General features: G+C 41.0%; 1 protein-coding gene across 4 annotated transcripts in view; it reads right to left on the reverse strand.

Annotated features, from left to right (window-relative positions):
- The window catches only part of SGCG (sarcoglycan gamma), a 263,284-nt gene that overhangs the window by 169,427 nt on the left and 73,230 nt on the right, over positions 1 to 20,627 (reverse strand). For 2 of the 4 annotated variants that reach the window (XM_063429787.1, XM_063429779.1), the window contains exon 1: positions 11,317 to 11,463. The exons of the other annotated variants lie outside the window; for them this stretch is intronic. The gene's annotated coding sequence lies outside the window, so the exon portion shown is untranslated. Of the gene's footprint in view, positions 1 to 11,316; positions 11,464 to 20,627 lie in introns of those variants that run through there. 4 annotated transcript variants of the gene reach the window in all.

Genomic DNA, 20,627 nt, shown 5'->3' on the forward strand with positions numbered 1-20,627 from the left:
AAAAAATTGACTTTACAGTTGTTTAGTAGACCAGTCGTGTCACTACATTTTAATTCATTTTTTAAAACGGTACTCGGAATTGTAACAATAGAATTCAGCATTAAAACTGCTACACAATTATGTTTATTTTAACATTAAACTTTACTTAAATAATGAAAATAATACCATGAAAATAAATAGGAACAAATGCACAAGCATTTAGTTAAAATCTTTTCAGAACACTTAACAACGGTTAACAACAAAAACAAGTTGTTTTCCTGGCACTATAGCTCCCTATGGTGCCCTCTTCCCTTGCGCCCTCCCTCCCCGTGGTACAAAAGGGGTTAAAAAAGCTGAAGTGGTCTGGGTGCCTACAGTCTCAATTTAATTATTCCCCACAGAGTCATATAAAGACAAATACACACATTCATACAAACTCACATACAAAAATACAGGCACACAAAGTACTTAGACACATAGTAATACAGAGACAAATGCACACATTCATACAGACACATACACACTCATACAGATACATAGTCATACACACACACATACAGACACATGCACACACACATACTGAAACAGTCATACAGACACACATGCACTGCAGACAAACACACACCCATACTGACATAGTCATACACACACACACACACCAATTTGTTGCCCCTAATTATGACAATCCCAAGTAAGGATACCTAATTAGGGTGCAATCTACTAAACAGTTGAAAGATCAAAATTAAGAAAAAGCCAATTCTCTTAATGTTACTGTTGCAGTTTATTAATTGAGAAGTCTCTAAATTGCTATCCTTATGAAAACGAATGAGTCTGAAAAAGTTGTTTCTGTTTGCTCTAAATTCATTAGTTTCCATTTTTTTTCCAGTTTGTAATTCACTTGCAAATTACCAAATTTGTTCAAAACTATTTGCACCGGTCTGGTCACTACTACTGCAACGTATGCCTCGCTTTTAAATGGAAGCTATTATGTCTGTTTGATGGTAACAGTGGCTGACTGATTTCTACACATGATAAGAGACTTATGTTTAAATTCCTTCTCTCATTGATATTGATGAGAGATCATGGATTGGCTGGTAGCACCCATCCACCCATTGGCTACAGCTTAATTTAGTGGTTCTGTTGAGTATATCATGTCCCTTTAGGCATTTTAATGTAAACACTTATTGTTTCATTAGTGCCTTGGGACACCTTCAGTGGCAATCACACAGACGGCCAATAGAAGTGCTTCCTGGGTCAGTGCTGCACAAAATGCAGCATTGATGCTTAGCTTCTCCACACTCTCCATGGAGACGCTAAACTTTCCCCATAGAGATACATTAAGTCAGGAGATGCTAATTGGCCAGCTTGGTGTTTTGCGGCGTGTGTAAAATTAGACTGAAAGCATTGGATTAGCTGAGATCATCAATTCTAATGAATTCAGCAAAGGATGAAGGTGGGGGTGGACCCGCGCTGGAATAAAGGTAAGTTTTACTCCTATTTAAGGAGGGCAAGGGGAGCTTTTTAACACTATATGGTCAGAAACACATTTGTATTCCTAACCCTATAGTGTTCCTTTAAAGATAAAATTATCTTCCTTTATTGGAGAAGGCTGCCACAGATATAGAATTGTGTATATTAAAAGTCTTAGGAACCTAGAAAGGTATATTTTTAAATGTATATATGCTGTATGTCTTCAAATAAATTCATATTTGTTAGATATATCATATTATATTACGAAAAAATTCTTGTGTCATATAATTTTAAAAGAAAGTATTGAAAACAGTGTTGCTTTTGATGTTTTTTTTTATTGTAATTCATACCTTGCTGGATAGAGTGTGTTTGTGTGTGTGTGTGTATGTGGTGTGTGTGTATATAGCCAGTCTTGCTTCTTCAAGCAAACCCTATATAATTACATTAGAAGTCCTTTCACCTTAATATTTTACTGAAGCACAAGGTCAGGACTGCACCTGGGAGCTATAAACACCTACTTGTCATGTCTATTAATCAAAACATTTTTTTTACACACACATACATATACATAATCAACTCTTCAAAACATAAGAATCTTTACTTAATATAGAATTGCAACCCACTGTGCCCTCAGAACAGTCTCAATCTATCAGGAAATGGACTTGGCAATCGATATGTTTTTTTGGATGCTCGTTCTTGTCGATTCAAGTGTTTTGCACAGACTGAAGGTTCCATCTTCTATTGTTATTAGTATACGTGTTTGTCTCAGTCAGAAACCACCAGGATGCCAAGACACCAATGGACTTCCCCTTTGTGTCATCAGTTGCTGCCATTTCTCCGTGGATGTATAAGACAGATGTAAGTTTGGTCCCATCCAAGAAAGGATGCCATCTCCCATTTGCCACCTCATACATTCCGCCAGCCATTTTACAATGTAGTTGACAAGTACTCCCTCTTTAAACTCCTACACACTTATCTTTCTATTATAGTTAAAACACTTCTCCAGGGTGACGATTGTCTGGTTTGATGGACCTAATATAGACAATGTCAAATTTACACTTCCACAATATTGATGCAGCTGGAGAGAAAGTGGGCTATGGGTGCGGGGGAGAGCCCTGCTTTTTTGTAAAATAAACTCACAATAGATTAGGCCAAAAAATATGGGAACGCTATACATTATAACCACTGCTGCTATGAATGCCCCTATAATTCCAGGTGAAGGAAATGCATGCATAGCTAGACAGTGAATGCACAAGTGAAATACTCTGTAGAATACTTCTAAATAGAATAATTATACATTAAAAGTATCACATTGTTATGCTCATATTATTATACTCTATTACATGATATTATTAAATATGTTTTTATTATTATTTTATTTTAAACCAAATCTACCACATTTGGGACATTCCAATGAAAGACTATTTACGAGACTGGTTACTTGTAAGTACTGTACATTTGTGTTCAGTGCCATTTTGGTAGGGTAAAATAGGAGGACATGTGATAATGCTTAATTTGCCTGTAAAATACTGATACATACTAACGTTAGCATCCTTACTGTTTTTGATTAACTTTTTCTTTACGTAACCAATTTTGTTGATGCATTTTTTGCTCACTTAGGTTTTGAATTAAAATTTTTCGATAAGCTTTTAAAATAATTATTTACGTTTTTTTGGATAAACTTTTTTAAAAAATGTAATGTTGTGAAAAATATTTTTACGTTTTGATATTTGATATATTTGATAAATTCTTTATTATATTTTTTATATTTTACTATTTAAAAAGACAATAATTTTAATGTTTATTCTACAACACTAAATCATTTGAAAAGCTTAAAAAAATAAATAAATATATTTATATATATATATATATAAAATTGAGGCTTTAATTTGTATTAGAAACCTGACTCAACATCCACATGACTTGTTTGCTCCTACATTGCTATATGTTTACTCCTGCATTGCTTTGACACAAGGGTTCATAGTTTACTAGACAATCTTCCTATCCTCATTTACATGGCAACACCTGCCTTGACTCTTTCTCTTGATGGCTCGACTGATGACAAGTCCATAAAGGTTAAATTTAGACAAAACCACTAAAAGATATGAGTCAAAAGTTAATAAAAGAAAAATACAGATGCACTCAAGCAAAAATAAATGTATAATGATATTGGAGCTGTTTCATTTTTTTTGTCGCATAAAAAAAGACCCCAAAAAGTTCCACTCCCATAAATGGTTAATGGAACGTCAGCGTGCCCCTGAAGACAGAGTTTAGTTGTTTGTTCCATTTGAACTATATACAACAGTCCCAGAGTCTTTTGATGTCCCAGAAAGAAAGGGCAATGCCACATATAATATCATCCAAAACAGCGTTTAATAATCAGAACTCTGGGAACACATTCGGGTACACTCCCTAAAACAATTTGAAAGACGAAATGTAGACACATTCTGAATAAGCCATTTCGTCATTTAAACATTCATGTTATGATCTTTAGCTGCCTAATTATATAATCCTCTAGGGATCACGCTCATGTTATACAGCTTTAGAATCACAAAACCAATAGGGCTGCAGGTCAACTGAGCTGGATGTGGATGTAAAACATATCCATATTGTTGACTAGGTTTCCTACAGTATTACTAAACCTTTCCTAATAAAAGTTAAAAAATAGATCTGAGTAAGCTACGCACATCACGTGCTAACAGACGGCAGTATCTGATTTGATGTAAAAGGCTGGGTTGGATAAATTCAGTGTCTACTACTGTTAGACTATTGAAAACATTGCACTCTAATGCTGGCAAGTTAGTAAATTAGTTCTAATATATATATTAACTTTGATCCTTTAGTCTATCCCATATTAATTTAATTTTGTTTATGTTATTTCATTTTAATTTCACTCTTTTCTTAATTTTTTGCACTTTTGCTCTTTGTTGTTGAATCTTACATTACCTTCATTTAGTATAGCTTTACATATTTTTTTTATTTCTTTTTCATAAATATAGTATATGTATTTGTTTACCTTCAATATCTCTATGTATCCGTTTGGCCTTGCTGATATACAATCATTTATATTCGTTGAATTAAATACGCAGGTTTATTGTGTTAAATTACAATCTCACATTCACATTAATACATTTGCTAATTGCCAATGCGATCGTAATTTGGTAATTTGTTCAGTGAATAACACTGATAGTCTTTTACGCGCATTTTAAGTTACATTTTAGGTAACTAAGCAACTACCTGAATATAATGTTTTTTAGTTTAACCGTATCTCCGAGGTCATTGGTGTCCTGGGGTTATGCAAAACGGCATTTCCATCTTGATCAGTCATACTACTTATCGATAGAACAAATTAATATTTACGGTACTTTATTTTTATTTATTTTTTTAGAAATATGTGATTTTCATTGCATTTAATATATCGTGATAAAGACCCAGTGGTGATCCAATATTATATAATATAAAATACAAATTGCATCTAAAATGTCTGCTTCAAAAGTAACAGTATATATATATATATATATATATATATATGAATTCTTTGGAACTTCTACTACTTTGGACCATAAGAGACTGCAATATAAATTCTGACAGAACAAAAAGACTGGGAAACTTGAGGGTGTCGGAAAACTGCTTGCCATTCATCAACCGAGCTGGCTTGTCTAGTGACAATGGAACAGCAGAGCTCATAAGGAATAAAAGGATTTAGGCTCTAGTGGTAAATACAATTACTGGTCTTATCAAATATGGCTTATACACAATATCTCCTTCACTATGACAGTACATTAATAAAAACTTCACACTGCGCCTTACCAACTGCGGGTGGGGGTGAATTTGTGTCTTTATCAGTGTATTATAAATGTTTTTGCATAGGATACATTTTAATTAAAAAAATGTATCAGAAGACATCTTAAGTTCCTCTCCCCTCTGCACCTTCACAATGTTCAAAGCAATCATAATGCCAGGCATGATATTGTATTTATTGATATCGTACGGAAGGAAACATAGGCCTAAAACCAGGGAAGGACAAAATTAAAGCTATATAAAACAACACTGCCACTATGCAGGTTTTTCTTTTAAATTAATCTTTTTTTTTCCCCCTTCTCTTTCTCCATATTTCTCTCTTTTTTTTTTTAATTCAAAAGTAAAGTTCCGTTTCACTTGCTACGGTAATTTAAGCTACAATACATCAGTTAAAAGAATGCCACAGAAGGGCAAGCTGAAGATATTATAGACAGAGGAGAACATAATGGCTGCACACAGAAATTGAGATCCAGTGCAAGGAAAAATGACAATGATAAAGGTAAGTTGGGGAGAGCATAGTCAATAAGATACAAAGGGTGTAAAGAAAGGAAAATTAAAAGACTACAAAAAAATGACAGTGCCGCTTTAAGACTTGCAAAGCATTGTGGGAGTTATTTTACTGAATATTGTCTTGATCCTCACCAGAGATTTTTTACTTGAGCTCACTCGGGGTGTGATGTGCATGTGTTGTAACAATGATGTTTAGTCACAAAACTGGGTAATGTGGAAATTCACAAAATAACTGATATATATGAAAACATTTTTTTTGCAATATAGCAAAAGTAAAGTAGCTGACTTATTCTCGTTATCTTGTCAATTTCTTGACACTGCACACTGGTATATTGTTAATTTAAGCCCTGGGGTCTGCTTATGTGAGGTATTTAGGACTCCCGGATTTCTACATTCCCATGATGCAGAGATACAATCCTGGTTGCTAAAAAAAATAAATCAAAATACTCCCAACCCTAGCATTTACTCCCTAATAAACCATTAGGGCAAAGCACAGAATAATATTCAGCTGGTTTGTGCATTGTTGTGTGGAAGACAAAAAGATGCAAGGCTATCTCTGTTAACCATTTACACGTTCAAGGCAGAAAAGCCAAGCTGGGATAACCTGGATAATTTTTCCAGTGCACGTCTTTTGCTTCTTCCCAGCTCTTTTTGTCTCTTTCTCCCCCCAGTCTCTTTGTTGTCTCTTTTTCATCTTCTCCAGCCCTTCCTTATGTCTCTTTCTCCCTCAAGCCCCTTTTGTGTGTCTCTTTGCTATAGCCCCTTTATGAATCTCTTCCCCCCTTCCCCAAACCCTCTGTGTACATCTTCCTCCCAGCACCTTGTCTCTGCCCCTCAGCCCCAGCCTGTCTGTGTGTCTCTTTTTCCCCCTCCCCAGCCTGTCTTTGTGTTTCTTTTTCCACTACCCCAGCTACTCTGTGTAACGGAGCTCCCTGTAGCCCTGGCTGGGTAACTCCGCCAAGGACCGCTTCCTAGCTGGAACAGGGGACAAACCGCAGCACTTCCGGGAGCAAGTTCCCTCTGCTCGAGAGATACAGCAACCCCAGATGATGGTTTCAACCTTGTAAGGTATCATCAGTGAGGTATAGCCAATATCCCTCTAGGCACCGTGAGCAAGGGGTCAGAATCAATAGACAGCAGTTGAAATAGCCTGAAATCTTTTGTTCAGAGGGAACTTACTGGCATTTTGGATCTGGACTGCAAATATGGGAGAGAACAGTCTGATATGCTTCAGAGATGTTCTCTCTGTAATGGCACAAGATGAACTAAAACCAGCTTGATATCTAAGCGGGGACCCACCGAAGGGCAGGCTATTTCAGCTGCTGTCCGTTCTCAGTATACTCTTGCGTCCCCGCGTTTTTTGCTCTCTTATATTTCACAGGGTCCATAGTCTGTGGCAGGAGGCTGGCAAGGAGGCTCCTCCAGGAGCTTGTGGCAAACTCACTTGGAAAGGGGAGTTTGTCACACTCTGTCTTCCCACCACAAAGTCTTTGTCTTCCCCCAGCCCCTCTGTGTGTCTCGTTCTTTCCCCAAACCTCTAATATTGTTAATGTAAGCTCTAGGGTCAGCTTATGTGAGCTATTTAGGACTCCTGGATTTCTACATTACCATGATGCCGAGATGCAATCCTGCTTGCTAAAAAAAATCAAAACACTCCCAACTGTAGAATCTACTCCCTAATAAACCAGTAGGGCAAAGCACAAAATAATATTCATCTTGTTTGTTCATTGTTGTGTGGAAGACAAAAAGAACCAGGGCCATCTAAGTGTAACCACTTACACATACAAAGCAGAAAAGTCAAGCTGGGAAATACCTTGAGAATCTTTCCAGTTTGGCTTGCAATTCTCCAGTCAGTTCACTATAATTCTCAGTTTAGTAAATAGCTCCGTATATGGCCAGAGTCTCTGGAAAGCTTCTATACACTCCTGCCAACCATTGGAATAACTCAGTTATCCTCATATTTAGATCATATGTAAACACAGAACAAAAGCACGGACATATCAATGCTGGAGGCACAGCATTACCAAGTTAAATATGTATCTTTCTTGATAAAGCACAAAACATATTTAAGATAGATAGTAAAACAACTGCCATATTACCATATCACTAATATATGTACTATTTTCATGTCTGCTAAAGAAACCCATTCTGCAACAGCACACACTACGTGCTAAAATAAAATTGTTTACTGCCACAACACATCTTTTTTCTGTTTCTGGCTAGCTACCAAGGCTTTAGCAGTCAAAGTGAACCTACGCGTTTCACTTATTCTGCCTCAGTCTTGATAATAGTCTTAGATACGTGGTTGAGGCTTCCAAAGTTGCACAAAGGCATGTTCTATGAGAGATAGTTCACAATTTATGATGTTTCTATTGTTTCAACCCTGGTCCTTGGCACAAAGAAATAATTAAAAACTAGTCTAATACGCTTTGAAGAAAAACTACCAAAATTTGGACATTAAACTAGCAATGTTTTGACCACTTTCCTGTTTTTGTCAAGCCTCCAGAGAACAGTTAAATACGGTTAGATTATGTTTCAGATAATGGGATTTTTTTCTTCACTTATACAAGCGTGCTGGGCTTCACCTGTACAATAAGTGCTGGGCTGCTGTTATATTCTTGTATTATTGGCCAGCTTATGTGGGAACGAGTCTCCATGCTCCTTTCTTAAATACTGATAGAGCCTGCAAATAAGTAGGTCACACTATACTTTTTATTACCATGGCAGAGACGGGAAAGGATATTTTTACATCCACCATCTTTGGCATCCTTGAGGCAAAAATGAACACTAGTGAAAGACTGGTGACCTCTGCCTATCTGTTACAGCTCCGTTACAGCCCAGGGGATTAAGAAAACATTGACTCTATAGCACCAGGGAATTTTGTCATCCTAGAATTAATGTAGATGCTGTCTGTAAGTTACTGAGATAAAATTCTCACAGCCACAATGCAAAGTTATTATATTTTTTTCCAACAGTCATCAAAAATGATATGTAACAATTTATGTACCCTCCAAAAATCTATGAGTTGACTCACTGGTGACCCATTGCCTGCCCTATCAGTCCTACATAACTCTCTGTGGTGGGAGGTATGCTTTTATGTACCAGTGGCGTGTCAAATGTCAATTGTGAGGGCAGGGATGATGCAAGGCCTTTTGGCTACACAGGTTAAGATGCACCTGTGTTTTTCTCAACCCCCACTTCACCTGTGCTCTCAGCCCCCTCTTGTGTTTCTTATCCCCTCTGTTGATAGTCTTAGCAACTTTAGTGGCTCTTACACCCCCACCGTGTGTCTCTTACAACCCCAGTTGTGTGTCTCTTACTTCTTCCCAGTCCATTTGTGTCTCTTCGGCCAGACACTTTGTGTTTCCTTTTCCCCTTCTCCAGCCCCTCTGTATGTCTCTTTCCCCCTCAGCCCCTTTTGTGTTTCCTTCTCCCAAGCCCATTTTGTATGTCTCTGCACTGCAGCTTTTTTGTGCATCTCTTCCCCCCATTCCATAGGTGCTCTGTGAGTTTCATTCCCCCAGCACTTGTCTCTGCCCTCAGTTCCTCTCTGTGTCTTTGTTTCCCCTTCCCCAGCCCCTCTGTGTATTTTTTTCTCCTTTTCTCCAGCCCTTCGCTGCAGCCCTTTTGTATTTCTCTTTCCCCCTTCCATCGGTCCTCTGTGAGTTTCATTCCCCCAGCACTTTGTCTCTGCCCTCAGTTCCTCTCTGTGTTTGTTTCTTGTTTTCCCCTTCCCCAGCCCCTCTGTGTATCTTTTTTCTCCCTATCCCCTTTGTGTGTCACATTCCCTCCAGGCCACTCTGTGTCTCTCCCCAGCCCCTTTGTGTGTCTCTTTCCTTCCCATCCACTCTTTGTCTCTCCTTCAGCCCCTTTGTGTGTCTCTTTCCCTCCCAGTCACCCTGTGTCTCTCCTTCAGTCCCTTTGTGTGTCTCTTTTCCTCCCAGCCACTCTGTGTCTCCCCTGCAAGCCCCTTTGTGTGTCTCTTTTCCTCACAGCCACTCTGTGTCTCTCCTTCAGCCCCTTTGTGTGTCTCTTTCCCTCACAGCCACTCTGTGTCTCTCCTTCAGCCCCTTTGTGTGTCTCTTTCTATCTACCACAGCCCCTCTGTGTGTCTCTGTCTCCCACCCTAGCCCCTTTGTTTGTCTCTGTGCCAAACCCATCGGTTTGTCTCTTTCTCCAATCCCAGACCCTTTTTGTGCCTGTTACTTATAACACATAACTGCCTGTGACCTAACATAAAAATTCACATTAAAATAATATGTAATGTTACCCTTATGAAATTGCTACTTACAAGGCTCTTTATACAAGCTAGCTATCAGTTTATATGTAAAGCTATATGAATGAAGAGTGTCCACTCTTAGAATGCAGTAGAGGAGATATACATAAATGTCTCGTCCACATCCCCGTTCTCTTAGGATTTGGGATGGGGTGAATATATAATTTGGATATGCAGGTTACCACGGTTTAGAGGCCCAAAATAATGTGCCTCTATGCAGGACAAAAGGTTGTCCAAAAAACACAATGACAATTGATCTTGCTGTACCCCTGAATTACCAATACTGAAATCAGGGGGTGGCAATCTTCTGGTCATTACATGTTTGACTCAGTCCCACCAATCAATAGAATAATATTTAAAAAATTAAAACATAACTTTTCCATCCTCTGCCCCTTTAGATTTTAGATAGGTGCATTTCACAAGATTCAAAATCCTTTTCAGTGACCCTGAAATGTTAGCACCTAAGCAAAAAAAAAAGAAAAAAGTTAAAAGATAAAAGATAAAGATAGTGATAAGAAGAAATCTGAGTCCACTTAAACTTCAGGCCTACAATGCCCTAGCTCCAGCATTCAGCAGATATTTGATGTAGATTACCCTGATTCACTAAGGAACACTCCAGGCACAATAATAATCAGGTGACACTCTCAGCCTATCAGTTGATTCCCATTGAGAAAAATAAATAAATAGAAAAATACAGTACGTACAAGGACAATGGTGCTTGATTAGGTATAAAATAAAAATCTCAAAAAAAAACTTCAGCATTAAAATATATCTATAAACTGTACATTCATGCAAGTGGCCACTTTTAAAATGTACACAAAAACCTGACCCCCCCCCCCCCAAAAAAAGCAAAACAATATACGGTAACATTTGTTTCTTAGGCCAGCAGATTTAATTGTAAATGATTATTAAGCTATCACTATCAGATAAAAAAGAAAAAAATAGTTTTAGTATGTGGATATCGGGTAATAAAGTCAGCATACTTTGACTTTCAATGCTTAAAACATATAAACAGCCAGTCAATCGAGAAGCCGATCAAACAAATACATAACAAAGTTGCTACATAAAAAATATAAAAGGATTTGAATTATCTGAATCCACCCCCCTTAACCAAACTTCTTGGTTTTATTTACAAGGATTACGTAATTATACTGCATGTAAGCTCAAACTACTGAGAGAGAATATTTCCCAACATGAAAGTAATATATTTTAACACAAGCATCCCATATCTTTGTACGAGAATGTGCGATTAGATACGTAATAATATCACAGCAACATACCTTTGATTTCACAGCAAGCAGCCTGCTGATTATGTAGCAAAAAAAAAAGTTAGTTTTAAAAAGTTTGATTCGAGCAGAGACTATGTCTTAGCTTTACCAGTTGCCTTCGTTCTGGAGTAGGAGATATTTTAAGGCCTGGACAAATATCACCGAAGGAAAATGCATTCACATGTTTGGCTGAATGCAACATTCCAACCCACGCTGAAAAGCACATAGCAAGCTAATTTTACTCTATGATATTGTAGCTGTCTCTTCAGCTGAAAACTGAAAGTCTTCTTTGTGTTAAAATGGTGAAACAAAAACTGACGTCACGTCTGCTAGTGGAGTTTGTGTTTTTCTTCGTAAGAAGATATTTTAAAGAAAAACGAATCAACCCATTCTCAGAATTAAAGTTTGTGAAAAATCACAATATTAGTATTAAAAATAGATTTATCCTTCCAATTAGGACTTTCTAATTTCGTAAAACAATATCCAAACAATAAACAGGTTCGTTATTTTTTTTATTTTTTTTTTACCTTATGCTGTTATTTAATAGCGATCATCCTTTTTCAAGAGAACATTGTAGTTATAATTAAAATTGTAATTGTAAATATTGTTTAACTTTAATAGTTAACTCAGAACATGTGAATAGATAGCATGCATATAGTTCAGATAGTACAAAGACATTTACATACAGTAATGTATATTTACACAATTAAATTTTTTTGTTTATTTGCGTATCCTTTACAGAATTATTGAAGAGATAAATTGAGTTTTATATTATATAGCTTCCCTTATAAGGACAACAACATGTAAACAATGACAAATGCACTGTTTATTTTTGATTTTTTTTTGTAAAGAAATAAATTCTATTTTTGGGAATATAGATTCCTAAACAAATGCCCACTGAATTTCAAAATTGTGTCTGCAAGTGAGCAAAATGTTGAATATCGTTATATTTAGGTTTAGTGCCCCAATTACAGGGAAGTGACTGAATATTATGCAGAAAAACGGTGGTTCTTGTAAGGTTGAGTTTAAATGTAAATAGTCACAGTTTTGGACAAAATTGCAAGCCATAGGATTTCTTAAAATCTTCATCCACTTTATTTGCCTAGGTATTAAAATCAATAGATACTCTGCTATTGCAGTGTAGCGCTCTTTATATACATGGTAAGTCTATGTATAAATCCCATGCTAAATCCCGTGGCCACTACTCTATCCTAATTATCCTCAATCTTTCTGCTGCTTTTGACACTGTTGATCATCATCCGTAATCTCGGTCTATGACAAGCATGTCAAACATGCGGCCCACAGTGAACATATTTGTGGCCCGCCTGCTGAGGCTGCTTTCAGCTGTGACTGCGACCAGCAAGACAGGAAAAATATGTCCCGATTCTTGCTCTCCCGGCCACAAGAAGGCAGTGTGGCTGTGTGTCTGCTGAGAAGAATAGAGCAGCCACTCCCCCTTCCCTCCTGCTCGCAGTGCCAGAGGAGCATCTGGTCTGCTTCAGCAGGGCTGGAGCTGGAACTGGAGGATGGGCAGCAAATTGTTAGGTAGGAGAAGAGGGGCTCTGGGGGAGGGGGAACTGTATAAATCTGAGGGAGGGGCACTCTATTAATTTGGGGGAGGGAGGGGGCCAGTGTATTAATTTGAGGGAGGGGGCACTGTATTAATTTAAGGGTGGAAGGGGGCACTATTAATTTGGGGAGGGAGGGGGCCGTGTATTAATTTTAAGTAGGGAGGGGGTCAGTGTGTTAAATTGGGGGGAGGGCAGTGCAGAGTGGTGGTGGTGGGGGGGTCAGTGTGTTAAATTGGGGGGAGGGCATTGTATTAATTTAAGAGAGGGAAGGGGCAGTGTATTAACCTGGGGGAGGGAGGGGGCCAGTGTATTAAATTGGGGAGTTGTGGCAGTGTATTAATGGGAGGGAATGTGCAGTGTATTAATTTGGGAAAGTCTAGGGGGCTTTTTTGTATTAAATTGGGTTAAGGGGGGCAGTGTATTTATTTGAGTTAGGGAGGGGGCCAGTGTATTAGAGAGGTGGGGGGCAGTGTATTAAAGTAGAGTGGTGGGAGTGGGGGCAGTCTATTCAATTAGAGTGGAGGGAGGAGGGGCAGTGTATTAGATTAAGGGGCAATGTATTAGATTGGGGGAAAGGGGCAGTGTATTGTGGAGTGGATGAGTTGAGGGAGGAGGGCAGTGTGTTGGATTTGGGGGCAATGCATTGGATTTGTGGGCAGTGTATTAGAGTGGGAGGAGGGGCAGTGTGTTAGATTGGGTCTGCATGGAAGCGCTCAATGCTCCCCATGGAGATGCTGATTGGCCGCGCAGATTTTCCCCACACATGCACAATAGCCTCCCAATGCTTTCCTGTGGGTAAGTATTGGATTGGCTGAGATCATCAAGTTTGATGATCTCAGCCATAATGAAGAACACTCATAGATCTTCAAAATCTACAAGATAACGTAATTTGTTTTTTACAGCTGTGCAACAACATACATTCACCATTTTAGTCCCATTACCAAACATTTCTTAATATGTCAAGGTAGTTGGACTGAAATGTTGTTTATATGCAAATTAATTTGTTAAAATAAATTTGCTCTTTTGTTTATTTTGAAGCCCTATGAGCGCAAGGACATCCAGTGTCAGCTAGGCAACTTTTTTTATACTGTACCTTTCTAAATAAACCTACCTTTCTATGGAAACTGAAGTTTGTTTGTTTTTTGCAGGCCACATAAATGTAAACCTTGTTTATTTGGCCTGTCTTAGCCTTTGAGTTTGACATGCTTGGTCTACGAGATACCGTTCTCTCCTGGTGCTCTTCCTACCTCTCCCAGCGCTCATTCAGTGTTTCTTTCTCTGGCTCTGCCTCTTATTCCCAATCCCTCTCTGTTGGTGTTCCCAAGGGTCTGTCTGGTCCCCTATTGTTCTCAATCTACACTACCTCCCTTGGTAAACTCATCAACTCCTTCGGCTTCCAATATCATTTCTATGCAGATGACACGCAAATTTATCTGTCCTCCCCTGATTTCTCACCACCCCTCTTGACTCATGTCTCTGACTGCCTCTCTGCTATTTCCAACTGGATGGCTGCTCATTTCCTTAAACTGAACCTGTCCAAAACAGAACTTCTGGTCTTCCCTCCCTCAAGTGTTGCTACTCCCTTGTCTGTGTCCCTCCAAATCAATGGCGCTACCATCCGCTCTACCTCTAAGGCTCACTGCCTAGGTGTTCTCTTTGACTCCGACCTCTCCTTCACCCCTCATGTCCAATCAATCACCAAATTCTGCCGCTTCCATCTCAAAAACATTGCACGCATCCGACTCTATTTAACGCCTGATACGTCACAGGTGCTTGTTTATGCTGCTGTCCTCTCTCGCCTTGACTACTGTAATCCGCTTCTCAGTGGTCTTACGTGCTCCCAACTTGCCCCATTACAGTCTATAATAAATGCGGCAGCAAGGCTCATCTTCCTGTCCGCCTGCACCTCCCACACCTCCACCCTTAGTCAGTCCCTCCATTGGCTTCCCGTAAGATATAGTGGCTCAATTTAAGATCCTGACACTCGCTTACAAATCTCTACACAATGTTGCTTCACCTACTTATCCTCACCAATACACAAAAAAGTCCCATCTAGGCCCCCATGCTCTGCCGAAGACCTATGTCTAACCTATGTTCATGCTCCTACCTCTGATGCTCACCTTAAATACTTCTATAGGGCTGCACCGTTCCTATGGAACACCCTCCCCCTCTCTGTTAGACTCTCAACCAATCTCCACTCCTTCCAAAAATCTTTGGAAAGTTACTTCTTTAGGAAAGCATATCAATTAAACTGTGAACAGCTTTCCCTCCCCGCACCCCGATTCCTCTCCTAAAACTGTCATAAAAACAAAACACTAAGCCCTCAATGAATACTATCCTAGCAACCTACTTTTCTACCCTACCCTTACCTTTTGTGTCCTGTGCGTCAAACTTGTCTGGTTACAATCTTGTCTGATGCGATTGCTATGTGTTCTCTGTGTTAAACTGCAGGAGCAGGAAAGTTAGGTTGAGCAGCAGTTGGCCACATAACAGTAGAGTCTGGCTCAACATGGCCGATCAGCCAGATTCAGAAAGTGAAATTTTCACAAAAACAATGTACATCATTTTCAAACAAAATTATCCTTAAAAATTAAGAAGAATATAATGTTTTTAAACATAATACATTTATAAAAAAAACAAGAAGTGAAAATGTATGACAGATGTCCTTTAAGAAAAAAAATGTAGTTTTATATGCAAATGAGGCTCTCTTATAAGTACCCTATAGTGCAGAAAGGTATTAGATTTGAGGCTAGAAAAACACCTACTATTGCAGGAAGATTATCTTCTGTAAAGAGTATAAAAAGTATATTTTACCTGGATGGGATATATAAGTATTTACAATTACAAATGTTATACTTGTCAAAATATAATACTATATAAAATTCTGAATTGTTTAGGGCGATTTTGTTAGAAAATAAATGTATTTATAACTCCAGTGTAACCTTAGAATTTGACCCTGAAATGCCTTTAGTTAATACATACTTTGTGTTTCCACTCAAGTTTCAAGGATATTGAGAACTTTTCTCCTGAAAGAGTTTAAAATAAATTCCAACTCATCCCTAATTTGTTTTGGAAGATTTAGCTTTGTGCAAGATCGGGTCTAGATGCTGGACATATATATAAAAAAAAGTTAGGGACATTCCTGATCAGTTTGTGATATGAAATGTCTCTACTCCCTTTTGTACTCTTTATTATGTAAATAGTGATTATTTAAAGGAGGATAATCACTTTTCTGGAAAGGAGACAAGTGTATTGGAGTTTGGGGTTTATTGTGTGTGTGGGTTGATTGGGCAGTGTGTGTCTGTGGTTGAATTTGGGGGGTTACTGTGTATGGTATTCAGCTTCCCCACACATTATTGTTGATTTTGTTGATTTTTTTGTTGTCTCCCCAACCCCCCCACTAATCTTTTGGTTAGAGTGGGGGCAATTATCTGGTCCCTGGTGGTCCAGTGTGCCACCTGGTGATGCATCGGTCTGTCAGTGCAGGTCTGCATGTCTGGCTTCATCTGGTCCCTGTTGGTCTAGTGTGCTACATGGTGGTGCATTGGTTTGTCAGTGCAGGTCTGTGTATGCTCCCTTCTGGTCTGTGACTGAGAGGATGCCTCATCAGTAGAGATGTCCCGAATAGTTCGCTGGCGAATAGTTCCTGGCGAACATAGCTTGTTCGCGTTCGCCACGGCGGGCAAACATATGCGATGTTCGGTCCGCCCCCTATTCGTCATCATTGAGTAAACTTTGACCCTGTACCTCACAGTCAGCAGACACATTCCAGCCAATCAGCAGCAGACCCTCCCTCCCAGACCCTCCCATCTCCTGGACAGCATCCATTTTAGATTCATTCGGAAACTGCATTCTTAGTGAGAGGAGGGACAGTGTAGCTGCTGCTGATTTAATAGGGAAATCGATAGCTAGGCTAGTGTATTCAGTGTCCACTACAGTCCTGAAGGACTCATCTGATCTCTGCTGTAAGGACAGCACCCCAAAAAGCCCTTTTTAGGGCTAGAACATCAGTTTGCTTTTTTTTTTCCCTGTCTAATTGCAGTTGCCTGCCTGCCAGCATGTGTGTCAGGCTCACAGCGTATAACGTGCCCACTTGCCCAGTGCCACCACTCATATCTGGTGTCACAATAGCTTGCATTTAAAAAAAAACAAAAAACTTTTTTGACTGTGAAATAATAGCAGTCAGTTTCCTTCACACGTGTGCGTTTCAGGGCCTGCCAGGGCACAGTGTCACACCAGTGAAACTCATATCTGGTGTAAGAGTAGTGTACATTTAAAAAATAAAAACGTTTTGAATGTAATAGATTGAATAGCAGTTAGTTGTCTGCAAGCGTGTGTGTCAGGCCTACAGCGTCTGCTCTGCCAACTTCTGCCAGTGCACAGTGCCACTCATATCTGTTGTCACAGTAGCTTGCACGCATAGTACCACTAATCAAAAAAAAAATTACAGGCAGAGGCAGGCCACCCCACAGGGGCCGTCGTGGTCGTGGTGCTGTGATTCCCTTTGGCCCTAGAATAATGCCCAGTGTTCAGAGGCCACGTACCCTGAACTCAAAAAGTTCTGAGGACATAGTTGACTGGCTAACACAGGACACCCAATCTTCTATAGCTTCCGCTCGGAGCCTTGACGCACCATCCTCCTCCAGCTTAGCTTCGGGCACCTCTCAAGTTACCACTCGCCCGCCTACCGCCACGACCAACACTAGCACCACAGCCGCATCACTTGATCTGTCAGAGGAGTTATTTACACATCAGTTGGAAGAAATGAGTGATGTGCAACCATTATTGCCAGAGGATGTAGATAACAGGGGTATGTCTCAGGCAGCATTACACACATGGACGTACGGTGTGATGATGATGATGTTGTACCCGCTGCTGCTTCCTTTGCTGAGTTGTCAGATACAAGTGAAGCGGTTGATGATGACGATGCGTCCGTGGATGTCACATGGGTGCCCGCTAGAAGAGAAGAAGAACAGGGGAAAGTTCAGATGGGGAGACAGAGAGGAGGAGGAGACGAGTTGGAAGCAGGGGGAGGTCGTCGCAAGGAGCTAGTGGCACAGTCAGACAGCATGCATCGGCACCCGGGGTCAACCAGACAGCACGCCAATCAACGCATGCTGTTGCCACCACCAGAATGCCGTCATTGCAGAGCTCAGCAGTGTGGCATTTTTTGTGTGTGTCTGCCTCTGACAACAGCGATGCCATTTGCAACCTGTGCCAAAAGAAACTGAGTCGTGGGAAGTCCAAAACTCACCTAGGTACAACTGCTTTGCGAAGGCACATGATCGCACATCACAAACACCTATGGGATCAACACATGAGTACAAGCAGCACACAAACTAAAAGCTACCATCCTCCTCCTGGTCCAGCATCTTCAGCCACGTCAACCACTGCTGTCCTCCTTGCCCCCTCTCAACCATCCGCCACTCCGTCTCTCGCCTTGAGCAGTTCCTGCTCATCTGCCCACAGTCAGGTGTCTGTCAAGGACATGTTTGAGCGTAAGAAGCCAATGTCACCAAGTCACCCCATTTTTGCCCGTCATCTGACAGCTGGCTTGTCTGAACTCTTAGCCCGCCAGCTTTTATCATACAAGCTGGTGGAGTCTGAGGCGTTCCAAAATTTTGTAGTTATTGGGACACCGCAGTGGAAGGTACCTGGCCGAAATTTCTTTGCACAAAAGGCAATCCCCAACCTGTACTCGATTGTGCAAAAGGAAGTAATGGCATGTCTGGCACACAGTGTTGGGGCAAGGGTCCGTCTGACCACTGATACCTGGTCTGCATGGTCAGGGCAGGTATATCACCTACACTGCGCATTGGGTAAACCTGCTGACGGCTACCAAGCATGGAATGCGTGGCTGTGCAGAGGAGTTGGTGACACCGCCACGACTTGCAGGCAGGCCTGCTGCCACCTCCTCTACTCCTCCTACTCCATCCTCTTCCATAACCTTCTCGGCTGAGTCCTCTTCTGCTGCTGCGTCTTGCTCCACATCAACGACACCCCCCAGCTCCCCAGGTACTATTCCACATCACGGATACGGCAGTGTCACGCCGTCTTGGGGTTGACTTGCCTGAAAGCAGAGAGTCACACCGGACCAGCACTCCTGTCCGCCCTGAACGCACAGGTGGATCAGTGGCTGACTTTGCACCAACTGGAGATCGGCAAAGTGGTTTGTGACAATGGAAGAAATTTGTTGGCGGCATTGAATTTGGGCAAGTTGACACATGTGCCATGCATGGCACATGTGTGTAATCTGATCGTACAACGCTTTGTGCATAAGTACCCAGGCTTACAGGATGTCCTGAAGCAGGCCAGGAAGGCGTTCCTACACAGCCATGGCGCACTTTTCAGATATCCAGTGGCGAAACAACATGCCAATGAGGCGCTTGATTTGCGACAGCCCGATATGTTGGAATTCAACACTCCTAATGTTCGACCGCCTGCTCCAACAAGAAAAAGCCGTTAACGACTATTTGTATGACCCGGGTGCTAGGACAGCCTCTGCGGAGCTGGGAATTTTTTTGCCACGTTACTGGACGCTCATGCGCAATGTCTGTAGGCTCATGTGTCCTTTTGAGGAGGTGACAAACCTAGTCAGTCGCACCGAAGGCACCATCAGCGACATCATACCATTTGTTTTCTTCCTGGAGCATGCCCTGCGAAGAGTGCTGGATCAGGCCGAAGATGAGCGTGAAGAGGAAGAGTTGTGGTCACCATCACCACCAGAAACAGCCTTATCATCATCGCTTGCTGGGCCTGCGGCAACGCTGAAAGAGGATTGTGAGGAAGAGGAGTCAGAGGAGGAATGTGGCTTTGAGGAGGAGGAGGAAGACCAACCACAACAGGCATCCCAGGGTGCTCGTTGTCACCTATCTGGTACCCGTGGTGTTGTACGTGGCTGGGGGAAGAACATACCTTCAGTGAGATCACTGAGGACGAGGAATGGGACATGAGTAGCTCGGCATCCAACCTTGTGCAAATGGGGTCTTTCATGCTGTTGTGCCTGTTGAGGGACCCTTGTGTAAAATGGCTGAAGGAGAACGACCTGTACTGGGTGTCCACGCTACTAGACCCCCGGTATAAGCAGAAAGTGCCTGAAATGTTACCGAATAAGGGTGATGTCACAGCACAACAGGAATCTAACAGGGAAAGAGGTGAAAGTAATCCTCCTCCTCCCACGACCACGCCGGCAAGGACAGGACGCTTTACAGACGTGTTGTTGATGGAGGACATGCAGAGCTTTTTAAGTCCTACGCATCGCCACAGCCCTTCGGGGTCCACCCTCAGAGAACGACTCGACTGACAGGTAGCAGACTACCTCGCCTTAACTGCAGATATCGACACTCTGAGGAGCGATAAACCCCTTGACTACTGGGTGTGCAGGCTTGACCTGTGGCCTGAGCTATCCCAATTTGCGATAGAACTTCTGGCCTGCCCCGCTTCAAGTGTCCTGTCAGAAAGGACCTTCAGTGCAGCAGGAGGTATTGTCACTGAGAAGAGAAGTCACCTATGTCAAAAAAGTCTAGATTACCTCACCTTTATTAAGATGAATGAGGGATGGATTCCGAAGGGACTGACAGTGGGCGATACATTCGACTTAAAAAGGCCTGATGAGGGGGACGTAACAGGGATTAAACTGATAAGAATAGTACTACTTAACACACCACTCCTATCTGGTGGCACATTAGATTGCACACGCACTGCCCCAAATTTGAAGTAGGCATCTTTTTCCATCTCCCGGTTCCTAAAATC

This window comes from Pelobates fuscus, chromosome 1, assembly GCF_036172605.1.
Source record: "Pelobates fuscus isolate aPelFus1 chromosome 1, aPelFus1.pri, whole genome shotgun sequence".
NCBI lineage: Eukaryota > Metazoa > Chordata > Amphibia > Anura > Pelobatidae > Pelobates > Pelobates fuscus.